The sequence below is a fragment of the Mus musculus genome, chromosome 10 (genome assembly GCF_000001635.26).
Source record: "Mus musculus strain C57BL/6J chromosome 10, GRCm38.p6 C57BL/6J".
Taxonomy (NCBI): Eukaryota; Metazoa; Chordata; class Mammalia; order Rodentia; family Muridae; genus Mus; species Mus musculus.
Window position 1 is genome coordinate 96,475,553 of NC_000076.6, and position 13,568 is coordinate 96,489,120.

Sequence of the window (13,568 nt, forward strand, 5' to 3'; positions counted from 1 at the left end):
ACTGTAACTCACAGCTTCTAAGAACTATGTTTTATAGCCACATGACACACAACTGAAGGTTGTGTGAGATGTGACTGAATTAAGAAAAAAAAATGGCAACAATGAAATATTTCTGAATGGTGCACAATGACCAATGACCAAAAATTACTTCAAAATCAAATTCATAATTAATCTGAGGAGTTTCTGTTAGTCCTTACAAATGTCACATAGCATGACTTTAAGAAGTCTTGGCTTTGAATATACATCAAGCACAATTTGTAGTGTGCCTGCCCTCACACTGTGTAACACTAGGGAACAGTGTCTGAACACCTCACAATCAAGATTATTGTATGTTATACGTTTCAGTGTTTTTACTGTGCATATTATAGAAACATGATGATTTGGTAACTGGGGAAAAGATGGGATTTTCCTGTAATCCTTCCTTAGCCTAAAAGTATTGAATTCGTGCATTTGGATTGTATGGTAACAGAATGTTCGGGTTTAAAAATTACGATCCCATCACTGACAAGAGAACGTGAACACAAAGTCCAACCCCTAGCCAAGAAGCTATTTGCAGTTGATACCTGCTAAAAAAAAGGGAAAACCAGTTTCCTCCAATGGAGAGTCATTGAGTACATGGACCACATTCCAGGGCAGGCTCTATTCCAGGGCAGGCTCTATGCCCAGGAGTAGTTGCCAGCACAAAACACTCTATTTTTTGTATGTATGTATGTATGTATGTATGTATGTATGTATGTTGTCCTGTTTTGTTTTGTTTTTCAGTTTGCTAGTCTGTTTTGATTTTTTAAAATTTTTTATTGTGTGTGCTTTTGTTTGCTTGTTTTCTGTTTTGTTTTGTTTTTATAAAGAGATAAGTTCTCTGCTCCTTCCTGTTGCAGAGACAGCCACATCTTCTTATACAGTGCCAACTTTGTCCCTTAAATATGATGGTGAAGATCAGACTGGATGGATTTGGCCATATTGGGTGTCTGGTTACCAGGGCTACAATCTCATCTCCATCTGGTAAAGTGAATATTCTTGTCATCAATGAACCCTTCACTGACCTCAACTACATGGTCTACATGTTCCAGTATGACTCTAACCATGGCAAGTTTATTGGCACAGTCAAGGCTGAGAATGAGAAGCTTGTCATCAATGGGAAGCCCATCACCATCTTCCAGGAACAAGATCCCGCTAACATCAAATGGGATGATGCTGGTACTGAATATGTTGAGGCATCTACTGACAACTTCACCACCGTGGAGAAGGCCAGGGTTCACTTAAGGATGGGAGCAACATGGTTATCTTTTCCATCACTTCTGCTGATGTCCCCATGTTTGTGATTGGTGTGAACCACGAGAAGTATGACAAATTGCTCAAGATAGTCAGCAATGCTTCCTACACCACCAATTGCTTATCCCCCTGGCCAAAGTCACTCATAACAACTTTGGCATCATGGAAGAACTCATGACTACAGGACATGCTATCACTGCCACTCAGAAGACTGTGGATGGCCCCTCTGGAAAGCTTTGGCATGATGGCCATGGGGCTGCCCAGAATGTCATCCTGGCATCCACAGGTGCTGCCAAGGCTATGGGCAAGGCCATCCCAGAGCTGAAAGGGAAACCTTCTGTTCACTGGCATAGCCTTCCACGTTCTTACCTCCAATGTATCCACTGAGGAACAGGTTGTCTCCTGTGATTTTAACAGTATCTCCCACTTCTCCATCTTTGATGCTGGGGTTGGTATTGCTCTCAATAACAACTTTATGATGCCCATTTCCTTGTATGACAATGAATACGGCTACAGCAACAGGGACTTCATGGCCTACATGGGCTCCAAGGAGTAAGGAGTAAGAAACCCTGTACCACGCACCCCAGCAAGGACACTGAGAGCAAGAGAGAGACCCTTGGTTGCTGGGGAGTCCCTGTCCCAACTCAGTCCCCAACATTCAGCATCTCCCTCACAGTTTCTATCCCAGACCCTCACAATAACGAGAGGGTTCTAAGGAGCTCTACTCTCTTAAATACCATTAATAAAGTTTGCTGTACCCACCAATAAGGAAGGAAGGAAGGAAGGAAGGAAGGAAGGAAGGAAGGAAGGAAGGAAGAAAGAAAGAGAGAGAGAGAGAGAGGGAGAGGAAGGAAGGAAGGAAGGAAGGAAGGAAGGAGAGAAGGAAGGAAGGAAGGAGAGAAGGAAGGAAGGAAGGAAGGAAGGAAGGAAGGAAGGAAGGAAGGAAGGAAGGAGAGAGAGAAGGAGTACCCACCATCACTACCATCCAGTTCTAGGGGATTCAGCATCCTTTCTGATCTCCGAGAGCATTGGGTATGCACACGTCACATAGACATATGTGCAAGCAAATTATTCATAGACATAAAGTAAAATAAATAAATTGGAATATGTTTTCTTAGATGAAGAGGGGTATACTGACTATGTTGGTATTTATAAAGAAGCACACCATGGCTTTTATGGTCAGAGATACTCATTTTCACATGTTTTTCAACCCCTGTGTTCTCAGCAAGATGCTGAGGTAGGTCCCCAGTAAGACAGCAAGAAGAACAAAGACTCTACCCCTAGATACTCATAGTGCTTTTCAGTCACGTGCATAGCTTGCTGACTACATTGTCCCAGTGTGTGCATCAGGATGTATTATGGGCTGTATCAGGTAGGTAGTCCTAATGCTTAAACAGTAAAACAACAGAAGTTTAGTTCTTATTCATGTTGTATGTATCTATTCCTGTGTAGCAAACTGTCCCCCAAATTTAGTGATTTAAATATTCAAACATTTCTCAGTTTCTGGAGTCAAGAATCCAGGAGCAGCTCAGCAGATTTGGCTATGGTTCAGGGACTCCCGAAGCGCACGCACAATGTCTACTGGAGCAGCGAAGATTAGACAATTCTTTTCAAATCTCGCTTACCTGATTCTGCACAGCTCTGCCTCACCACATGGACATCTCATAAACTTCAGCTTCCTGGCCTTCCCACAGAGAGAAGCAAGGGAGTAGCCAGAGTGATGCTACCATCATGTATAGGTAGATGCAATGCTACCTTCTGCTGTATGCTATTTCTCACAGGAGCAGACCCAGGGACTGTGAATAAGATGGACAGCAGGAAGTAGAATCTTTGGGTAATGACTACTCCATAACTAGTACATGTCCTAGGGCACAGTAGCCAATGGTTAGAGGAGATCCCTGGGCCACTACTTCATTCATGACATTCAAAACTCTAGCACCCAACCACTGGGCTTTCTCCAGCTAGTCCTCCACTTACTTAAAGGATGTACTGAGTAGTTAGGGTAAGGGTGTGGGGTGGCCCCTCATAGTTGATACAGAACATGCCCAGACACCAAATTCTCAGCATAAAAGAAATTTGTTGTACAAGATGGGCAAATGTAGAGATAGGGGTAGGAGGTGGGGGATGGGGTTAGGGAACTGGATTAAGCAAAGGCAGACAGCAGGCAGCAGGTATTTTTGTAGGTGTTAGTTTTTAAGGAAAAGGGGGTAAGTCTGTGCCAGAGTGAGTTGGTAGATCCTGATTGGACAGGTTAGTTAGTGGAGCTAAATAACCTGAATTTTGGTTTCTGAACCTTGGTGTTTAGTTTCAGGAATGAGACAGTGGTCATATAAGGGAATAAGACCTTGTGGGCTAGCTTTAGGTAGCCAAACAGTTTAGCCAAGGGAGAGAGAAAGGAAAACGGACAAAATCTATTGGCCCTTTTGTCATTCGAGGACCTGTTAGTTCTTTTGTCAATACTGCTTAAGGGCTTAGGGGACAAGTCTTAGAAGTTGTGCGCAATACTTTGGCCCACATTCCATGTGCCACAACGCCACCCAATGCAGAGGAGTCTGGGAAACGCAATCTGTCTGTGTCCTACCCCCCTCCCCCATTAAAAGAGTAGGACTTGGTAAGTGAGATGCAATCTCTCACTCTGCCACTCCCTCTATTTGAAAAGACTATACGTGTAAACTATACGCGTTAGCGCTATCTCTACAGTTTCAATAGAACAAAGGGATACAATTGCTTGCCATTGTGCAAAAAGGACAATTTGATTAGTTGGGTACTTTCACCTCTGCTGTGCCTAGCAAATGCAGCACCTGTTGCAGACAGCACGAAGGTGGCAGAGAGCAAGCTCTGGTCCCGGGAGCCTGCTGCTTCGGGGATACCGGAATGGTGCTTCCGGAAACGAGCCTCACCTGTTTCCCAATGGGGGAAGAAAAGCCAGGCTTTGTTCCCAGGCAAATGAAAATCCAAATCACAAGACTCAAACTATGAGCGCAGAACAGTGCATTAAAATGTGGTGGCGGTGTGTGCTATTTGCCTGTATCTAAATATACATCTGCCTTCCCTCATGCCCTCTGGAAACACTGAAGGATGGAGGGTGATTAATGAGGAGAGAAGTCGTTCGCCTGTAGCTCTGCTTCTTCAGGCCTCTGTTGCTAAGCCTCTTGGTCTTTAAGGGATTCGGGATGTTAGCTGCAGGTCACGGTGGCCCATTTCTCCACATACTAATGTGGCAAGCCTCCAATGATGGGGACATGAATAAAAAGCTGCTTCTGGCCCAGAAGAAAAAAAAAATGGTCGGATCCAAATTTGAAGTTTCCAAAAAGGCTTTAACAATCCTTTAAATTAGATAGATGCGCTCCTCCACCTACTCGTTCTGAATTCTGGCCATATTTATTTCGAAAGAACCAAAAAAAAAAAAAAAAAGGCGCTATTTTTTTTCTCCCAACAGCCCAGTTTCAGAGTCTTCTGCCGTGATTACCTCAGTCGCTGAAGCGTCTGCTTACCTCACTTCAAGTTGGAAAAACCCACAGAAAGGAATGATTTTTTTTTTCTGGAGGGGAGTGGGGAGAAGCAGCAAAAAAAAATGAATGAAATCCGAGCCATACTCGGGATCCTCTCTGCCCACCCCGGCTTCTGAGGAGAGAAGGATGTTTTCCTGAGAAGCCAGCTCCAAGCCATAAACCTGGAACACATCGAGCTTTTTCTTCGTGCTAATTGGCACTTACCTCACCTAGGGGCCTCTGCCAAGGAGACTTGAGGGGTTTAATGGGGGGAAAGGAAGAAAGGAAAGAGCCCAGAGTCCTGGAACACAGTACCAACCACGTGGGATCTTTTGCTGGAGGGCTTTGCAACAAAGTGGCCTATGTGCCCGCCCTGCCCTCCAGTTTGTGGGGCTAACGCTCAGACCCAGACCGGGGCCTGAATGATAACTGCTTGGTGTAATTACGAAGACAGCTTGAAAACTATGCTCCTCTTTGTTCTGGCCTTCAGATGAGGCTGTCTGAACGCAGTTTGCGCCAGCTTTATTTCAAAGCGCTTTTTCTTTCCATATTTCAAAAGGTCAGTGTGTTTACTGGTGGCCAAAAAAGAAGCTGGTGTAAGAGAAAGAACCTCGTGTAGCTGAGTGGCAGGCAACCAGAAAGCGGAGGCAGGGGGCTGGCTCTGGTTCTGTATGTGCCTGGAGAGGAGACAAGAGAACCCTCAAGTCTTGACCTCTCCTTTATCACCGTTCAAAGACAAGGGGGTGAATGGGAACTGTAGTCTTTTGTGGGGATTAAAAGAGAAAACTAATTCTTAAAGTCTGGTTGTGGAAGGAGAAATGCAGGTATGCTTAGTAAAAACAATGTTATCAACTGCTAAGCCAGAAAAAAACGTCCACTTCAACTCCTGGAGGTGAGAATGCTTCCTTCTTTCAAGAAAGCAGGCTTGACAACCTGGCCACCCTTGGGAATTTTGAGACTGTTTTCTGTCAAGGTAAGTTAGTGCCAGGAAATAATAGCAAACCACAAACCCTTTCGCAGGTCTCTGGGTTGGCAGTCTGAGACTAACGCTGTTACTTAGAAAAATAAAGCTGATCAGACAGACCACCACCTGCCCATCCATAAAGCATTTATGCTTTCGTTGTGAATATTTGAAAACAGTGTCAGGCTCCAGCGACTTCGACTCAATGCCTACGTCAAGTATTCTTTGTGGCTCATTTTCTTTGAAAAGTCCCCTGGACTTGCTATAGAGTGAGCTCCTGACAGAAGGAGGGGAGCAAGCTGTAAACGTCGTAGAAAGAGGAGATGTCAAAACCAGGTGTATTAGGGTTCAAATCTTCACATCACCACTTACAAGCTGTGTGATTTTTGGCTAATGCACTTAGCCAATGTGTGGCTTAGTTTTCTTGTGTACAAATGTAGGTGTCTCACAGTCTGTTCCCAGGAGGGTTCATCAATAAGTATGTGTGAGATGTATAAAGCTGTTCCCCTTGCTCTGTAAACATCTCAATGTTAGGTAATGTTGAAAAGCACACCTCTCTTCCAAATGGAATTCTATGCTAGGGAAGAGCCCCCTTGCCATGTGCTACCAACAGTCTTTAGACAATCTGCCTCCAATAGAAGTAAAAGGTAAAGTTGCAAACGCCAGGGAATGCCACTTGTTTGTGAAGGAGAGAGAGGCAGTAGTAAGAAAGAACTGATGAAACTGCTCAAAACCCAATCTCCTGACTACTCTGAATTTCCAGGCTCCTGTAAAAGGTTGTAGCAAAATGGGTCGAATTCTCCAGAAGTCACTTGGGAAAGGTGCGATAACTCCAGAAGGAATGGAGAGAAAGGGGTAGGGCAGAGTTTAGGAAATGAGAGCTAAGATGTCTAGAGACCCTTTACATTGCATTTATCACCACATTAAGCAAACATCGTTACCGCCATTTTACTGTCAACCAAGGCTAGGTTCAGGTAGCCTATGGGAACTTTCTGACTTTTTTCTAGGAAGCTGTATGGCAGGATTTGAATGTTTTTCCTCTTTCCTAGGAAAACTGCATAGAAAGGTAGCCCGAGGAAATGTCAGAAGGGCAGGTTGCACTATGGTCCAGATAACCTGTGACTTCATGGGCAGTCTTAGCAAGAGCATTTACTAATGTTTCTTCTACGCTACAACCCATCACACCCCCCACCCCCCGTCCAAGTGAAGCAGCCTCGTAGGAGTCTCTGTTTTAAGAAAGAGGGAGTATGTTGTTGTTGTTGTTCTGGAAAGTAAGTCTGATGATATTTGAGCCTGTCTGTCCTATATTTGCTCATACATAAGGTTTTTTTATGTTCTATCTCCATGTATTTTTTTATTAGATTTATTTATTCCCTTTACAACCCTATATCAGCCTTTCTTCTCCTCCCAGTACCCCTTCACGCCCCTCTCTGGGTGTCAATCCCCCCCCCCTCCAGCACTGGGGTTGTGGGACTATGTGCATCTTCTCCCACTGAGGCCAGACAAGGCAGCCAGGGAACAGGCTCAAGAATAGCCCCTGCTCCAGTCTTTGTGGTTTGCCAGTGTTTTGTCCTTTGAGTTTTTTGATCTTAGCCATACTGACGGGTGTGAGGTGGAATCTCAGGGTCATTTTGATTTGTATTCCCCTCACGACTAAGGATATGGAACGTTTCTTGAGGTGCTTCTTGACCATTCAAGACTCCTCTGTTGATAATTTTCTGCTCTGTACCCCATTTTTAATTAGGTTATTGGGATTGTTGTTGCCTCACTTCTTGAGTTCTTTGTATATTTTGGATATTAGCCCTCTGTCAGTTGTAGGGTTAGTGAAGCTCTTTTTCCCAAGCTGAAGGTTGTTGTTTTCTCCTGACAATGGGGTCCTTTACTTATAGAAGCTTTTCAGTTTCTTGAGGTTTCATTTATTAATGCTTTATGTGAGTGTCTGAGCCATTGGAGTTCTGTTCAGGAAGTTGTCTCCTGTACTGATGAGTTCAAGGCTATCCCCCTACCCCCCTTTCTGTTCTTCTGATGTGCCTGGTTTTATGTTGAGGTCTTTGATCCTTTGAAATTGAGTTTTGTGCAGGGTTATAAATATGGACCTACTTACATTCTTCCACATGTGAACAAGTTGGACCAGCACCATTTGTTGAAGTTGTTCTCCCTTTTTCATTGAATGGTTTTTGTTTCTTTGTCAAATATCAAGTGTCCATAGGTATGTAGGTTTATTTCTGGGTCTTTGATTCAATTCCATTGATTCACCTGTCTGTTTCTATACCATTTGCACACAGTGTTTATTACTATTGCTCTGGAGTACAGTTTGAAGTCAGAGATAGTGGTATCTTCAAAAGTTCTTTTATTGTTTAGGATCATTTTAGCTATCCTATGTTTTTTGTTATTCTGTATGAAGTTGAGGATTGTTCTTGAAGAATTGTGTTGGAATTTTGATGGGAATTGCATTGAATCTGCAGATTGCTTTTAGTAACATGGCCATGTTCACTATATTAATCCTACTTATCCTTGAGCAAGTGAGATCTTTCCACCTTCTGATATCTCCTCAATTTATTTCTTCAGAGACTGGAGGTTCTTGTCATTCAGATCCTTCACTTTCTTGATTAGAGTTAAACCAGGTATTTTATATTATTTCTGGCAATTGTGAAGGTTACAATTTCCCTAACATCTTTCTCAGCCCATTTATCACTTGTGTTGAAGAGGGTTACTGATTTCATGGAGTTAATTTTGTGTCCAGATACTTCACTAATGGTGATTATTAGCTGTAGGATTTCTCTGGTAGGATCTTTGGGGTCACTTATGTATACTATCATATCATCTGTGAATAGTGACACTTTGACTTCTTCCTTTCCAATTTATATTCTGTTGATCTCCTTTAGTTTTCTTACTGCTCTAGCTAGAACTTCAAGTACTATATTGAAAAAGATGTGGGGAAAGTAGACAGCCTTGTCTTGTTCCTATTTTAGTGGAATTGCTTTAAGTTTCTCACCATTTAATTTGATGCTGGCTATTAGCAATTGACTATATTATGTTTACATATGCCCCTTGTATCCCTGAATTCTCTAAGACTTTTAACATGAAGGGGTGTTGGGTTTTGCCAAATGCTTTTTCAGCACCTAGTGAGGTGATCATGTGATTTTTTTTCTTTCAATTTATTTATCTATTGGATTATATTGATGGAATTTCATATATTGAACCCCCTGCAACCCTGAGATGAAACCTACTTGATCATGGAGGATGTCTATGATGTGTTCTTGGATTCATTTTGTGAGTATTTTATTGAGTATTTTTGCATGAATGCTCATAAGAGAAATTGGTCTGAAATACTCTTTGTCGAATCTCTGTTTGGTTTAGGTACCAGGGTGACTGTAGCCTCGTAGAATAAGTTTGGCAGTGTTCCTTCTGTTTCTATTTTCTTTTTTAAATAGTTTGAGGAGTATTGGTATTAGCTCTTCTTTGAAAGTCTGGTAGAATTTTGCACTAAAACCATCTGGCCCAGGACCTTTTTTCATTGGGAGACTTTTAATGATTGCTTCTACTTCCTTAGGGTTTATAGGAATATTCAGATAGTTTACCTGATCTTGATTTAGCTTGGTAATTGGTATCTGTCTATAAAATCATCCATTTCACTTAGATTTCCCAATTTTGTGCAGTACAGGCTTTTGAAGTAATATCTAATGATTCTTTAAATTTCCTCAGTGTCCATTATGTCTCCCTTCTTATTTCTGATTTTGTTAATTTGGTTACTGTCTCTCTGCCTTTGAGTTACATTGGCTAAGGGTTTGTCTATTTTGTTGGTTTTCTCAAAAAGCCAGCTCTTGGTTTCGTTGATTTTTTTGTATTATTCTCTCTGTTGTTAATTGATTTATTTCAGCCCTGAGTTTGATTACTTCCTGATGCCTACTCCTCCTGGGTGTGTTTTCTTCTTCTTCTTCTTCTTCTTCTTCTTCTTCTTCTTCTTCTTCTTCTTCTTCTTCTTCTTCTTCTTCTTCTTCTTCTTCTTCCTCCTCCTCCTCCTCCTCTTCCTCTTCCCCTCTTCCTCTTCTTTTCCTGGAACCTTTAGATGTACTTTTAATTCGTTAGTATGAGAATTCTTCAATTTCTTTATGAGGGCATTCAGTGCGTGGAACTTTCGTCTTAGAACTGCTTTCATAGTGTCCTATAAATTTGAACATGTTTTACCCTCATTTTCATTGAATTCTAGAAAGTCTAATTTTTCTTTATTTCCTGACCCAGTGAGCATTGAGTAGAGAACTGTTCAGTTTCCATGAGTATATAGGCTTTCTGTTGTTTCTATTATTGTTGAAACCCAGCCTTAATTCATGGTGATCTGATAAGATACATGGGGTTATTCAATTTATTGTATCTGTTGAGGTTTGCTTTGTGACTGATTATATGGCCAATTTTAGAGAAGGTTCCCTGAGGTGCTAGGAAGAAGTAGCATTCTTTTGTGTTTGAGTGAAATGTTCTATAGATACCTGTTAGGTCCACGTGATTCATTACCTCTGCTAGTTTCATTATTTCTCTGTTTAGTTTCTGTCTCAAGGACCTGTCCATTGATGAGAGTAGGTCTCCCACTATTACTATGTGGGTTAAGATGTGGATTTAAGCTTTAGTAATGTTTCTTTTACCATGTGGGTGCTCCTGCATTTGGGCCATAGATGTTCCAGACTGAGATGTCCTCTTGGTGGGTTTTTCCTTTGATGAGTGTGAAGCCTCTTTCCCTGCCTCTTTTGATTATTTTCAGTTGAAAGTTCATTCTATTAGATGTTAGAAATGCTACTCCAGATTGCTTCTTGGGTCAGTTTTCCTGGAGAACCATTTTCCAGCCCTTTATACTGAGATAATTACTTTCTTTGTTGCTGAAATGTGTTTCTTGTATACAGAGAATGATGGATTCTGTTTACACATCCATTCTGTTAGCCTGTGTCTTTTTTTACTAGGGAATAGAGACCAGTGATGTTGAGAGATCAACAACCAATGAGTGTTACTTTCTGTTATTTTGATGTTGGTTGTGGTAGTGTGTGTCTCCAAACATGTTTCTCTTCCATTTGTTTTAATGGTGTGAAATTATTTATTTCTTATGTTTTCTCAAGTATAATTAGCCTCATTGGGTTGGAGTTTTCTAGTATCCTCTGTAGGGCTGGGTTAGTGAAGAGTTATTGTTTGAACTTAGTGTGGCAGAACCTTCCCCTAATGAATATAGATTTCAAGGGACCAATCACTGGGTGAGTAGGTGGGACTTCTGGGTGGGGAAGAGAAAGAGGGGAGGCAGGAGAAACAGCAGGAGAAGGGAGGCAGTCAGTATGTAGGAAACCAGAGACTGCTGTTTTGATTGACAGATCCACCACTGGAGGGTTTATAACATAAAATAGCTTACAAAATTAGGATGCTAGATCCTTCACCCAGCGGTTGTGTTACCTGTTAATTCTAAACTAAGATTGTGTGGTGTTTTCCTTCACATGGTGACTCAACTGGGTTCCAGAGAAAGGTTCGGTAGTAGAGAATGGTGTACAAGAGTACACACTACCCTGCAGCAGCAATTTGGAAGCACAGGGATGGTGTGGCAACAGCCAGCCATGGGAACTTAGTGTGGGTGAGATAGGCCCTGGCTAAAAGGAAAGAATGTGTTCTTAGCCTGTAGGCTGGCTGAAGACATACTGAGGCTGCCAGTCAATGCCTAGCCAGAGATAGCGTAGGATGCCTTTTTATAGTTCACAGAATAATTTGGTTTTATCATCGAATGTCTTGGTTTCTCCATTTATGGTGTTTGAAAGTTTTGCTGAGTGTAGTACTCTGAGCTGACATCTGTGGCCTCTTAGAGTTTGTGAGACCTCTTCCCAGATACTTCTAGTTTTGAGAGTCTCAAATGAGAAATTGGATGTAGTTCTGATAGATCTGCCTTTATATACTAGTTGTCCTTTTTCTTTTGCAGCTTTTAATAGACTTTCCTTGCTTCGTATATTTAGTGTTTTACTGTGTGGCAGGAGGATTTTCTTTTCTGGGTCAATCTGTTCGGTATTCTGTAAGCTTCTTGTACCTTTATACACATGTCTTTCTTTAGCTTAGGGAAATTTCCTTCTATGATTTCATTGAAGATATTTTCTGGATCTTTGAGCTGGGGATCTCCTCCTCCTCCTCCTCCTCCTCATCCTCATCCTCCTCCTCATCCTCCTCATAATTCTTAAATTTGGTCTTTTTATAATGTCACAAATTTCCTGGATGTCTTGTGTCATGAACATTTTAGATTTTCCATTTTCTTTGACTGGTAAAATTGATTTCTTCTAGCATATCTTCTATACCTGAGAGTCTATCTCCTGTATTCTGTTGGTGATTATTATATCTACAGTTCCTGTTCTCTTTTCTAGGTTTTCCATGCCCAGGATTGTCTCAGTTTGCGTTTTCTTCATTTCTTCCATTTTTCTGCTCAGGTCTTGGACAATTTTATTCATATCCTTCACCCATTTGATTGCATTTTCCTGTAATTCTTTATATTTATTTGCTTCCTCTCTTAATGCCTCTGTTTGAATTCATTTGCCTGTATTTCCTTAAGGGTTTTATTCATATACTCTTTAAAGGCCCCTATCATCTTTATAAAATTGGATTTAAGATCGTCTTCTTGTTCTTCAGTTTCATTAGGATAGCCAGGGTTTGTTGTAGTGAGATTTCTTGACTCTGGTGGTGCCATATGTCCTGGGTCTTGCTGATTGTGTTCTTATACTTTCCTTTAAGCACCTGTTTTTCACTGGATGTTTTGGTTGGATGATCCTGATGGCAGAGTACTTCTTTGGAAGGTGGTGGGGAGCCATGATGGGCCAAACAATGGAGGTAAGGGTACCATACTCTATTGGTTGTGCCTCAGGCAGACCTCACTTTGCAGTGCCCTAGTCAGACCCAGCTGGGGTGATGGGCAGATCCAACTAGGATGGGGTTGGTCAGGGTTTCAAGCTGGTTAGTTTTGGAGTTCCTGAAGGTTTCCATGAGAGGCAAGATGCTCTTGGGATTTTGCAGGGCTCCTCCAATTAGAGGAGCCAGGCCAAAGCTAGACAATAGTATAAGAGGGAGCATTCTAAAGGGTAATATCTATACGTTGCTAGAGTTAGAGCCCATATTTCAATATTTATTTAGAGATGTTTTTCAACTCTCATTTTATACATCATCTCAGTCAACTCATGAAGAGTAAGATGCCCTATTCATTTTCATTACTGGTTTCTTGTTGCTGCTGTAAAAATTACTTTGGATTTAGTTACTTAAGATGACACAAATTTATTATTATAGTTCTGAAGGTCAGAAACCCAAACTGGGTCCTGTTGGGTGAAAGTCATTGTTGGTGAAGTTCATGCTTTCTGGAGGCTCCAAAGGAGAGTCTGGGTTCTTGACTGTGTTCTTGATCAGAAGCTGCCTACATCCCTTGGCTTACACCTCCATCCCATCCTACAAGCCATCAGCTGTTATTCAAGTCTTATATTGTAGCACTCAGCTATTGAGTAAGTCTTCCCTGGGTAAGGAAGCCTGCTGTGATCACATCATGTCTGAGCAATGTCAGGTACTGTTCTTGTGGCTATGACCAAACACCTGATAAGAGGGAACTTAAAGTAAAGGCTTGTTTTCCTGTTAATACCTTCATAGAAGTGATAGTCTCTTCTGTAAGTGGGAGGAGAGTTATCTCTGATGACCTATAAATCACTGCTAGTCTTAAAAACTTTTCTTTTGTTTGCATAAACCTCAGGGCAGTATACTTATAAGGGTCTTTTTATGTTGGCAGACAAACTCAAAAGACTCTCTTGGAATGTTTCATAGTTCACCCAAATTGCAATGTGAGTGATCTGCAGATTTCA

At 41.7% G+C, this 13,568-nt stretch overlaps 1 pseudogene; it reads left to right on the forward strand.

Moving 5' to 3' along the window:
* Positions 913–1,981, forward strand: Gm8601 (predicted gene 8601; annotated as a pseudogene).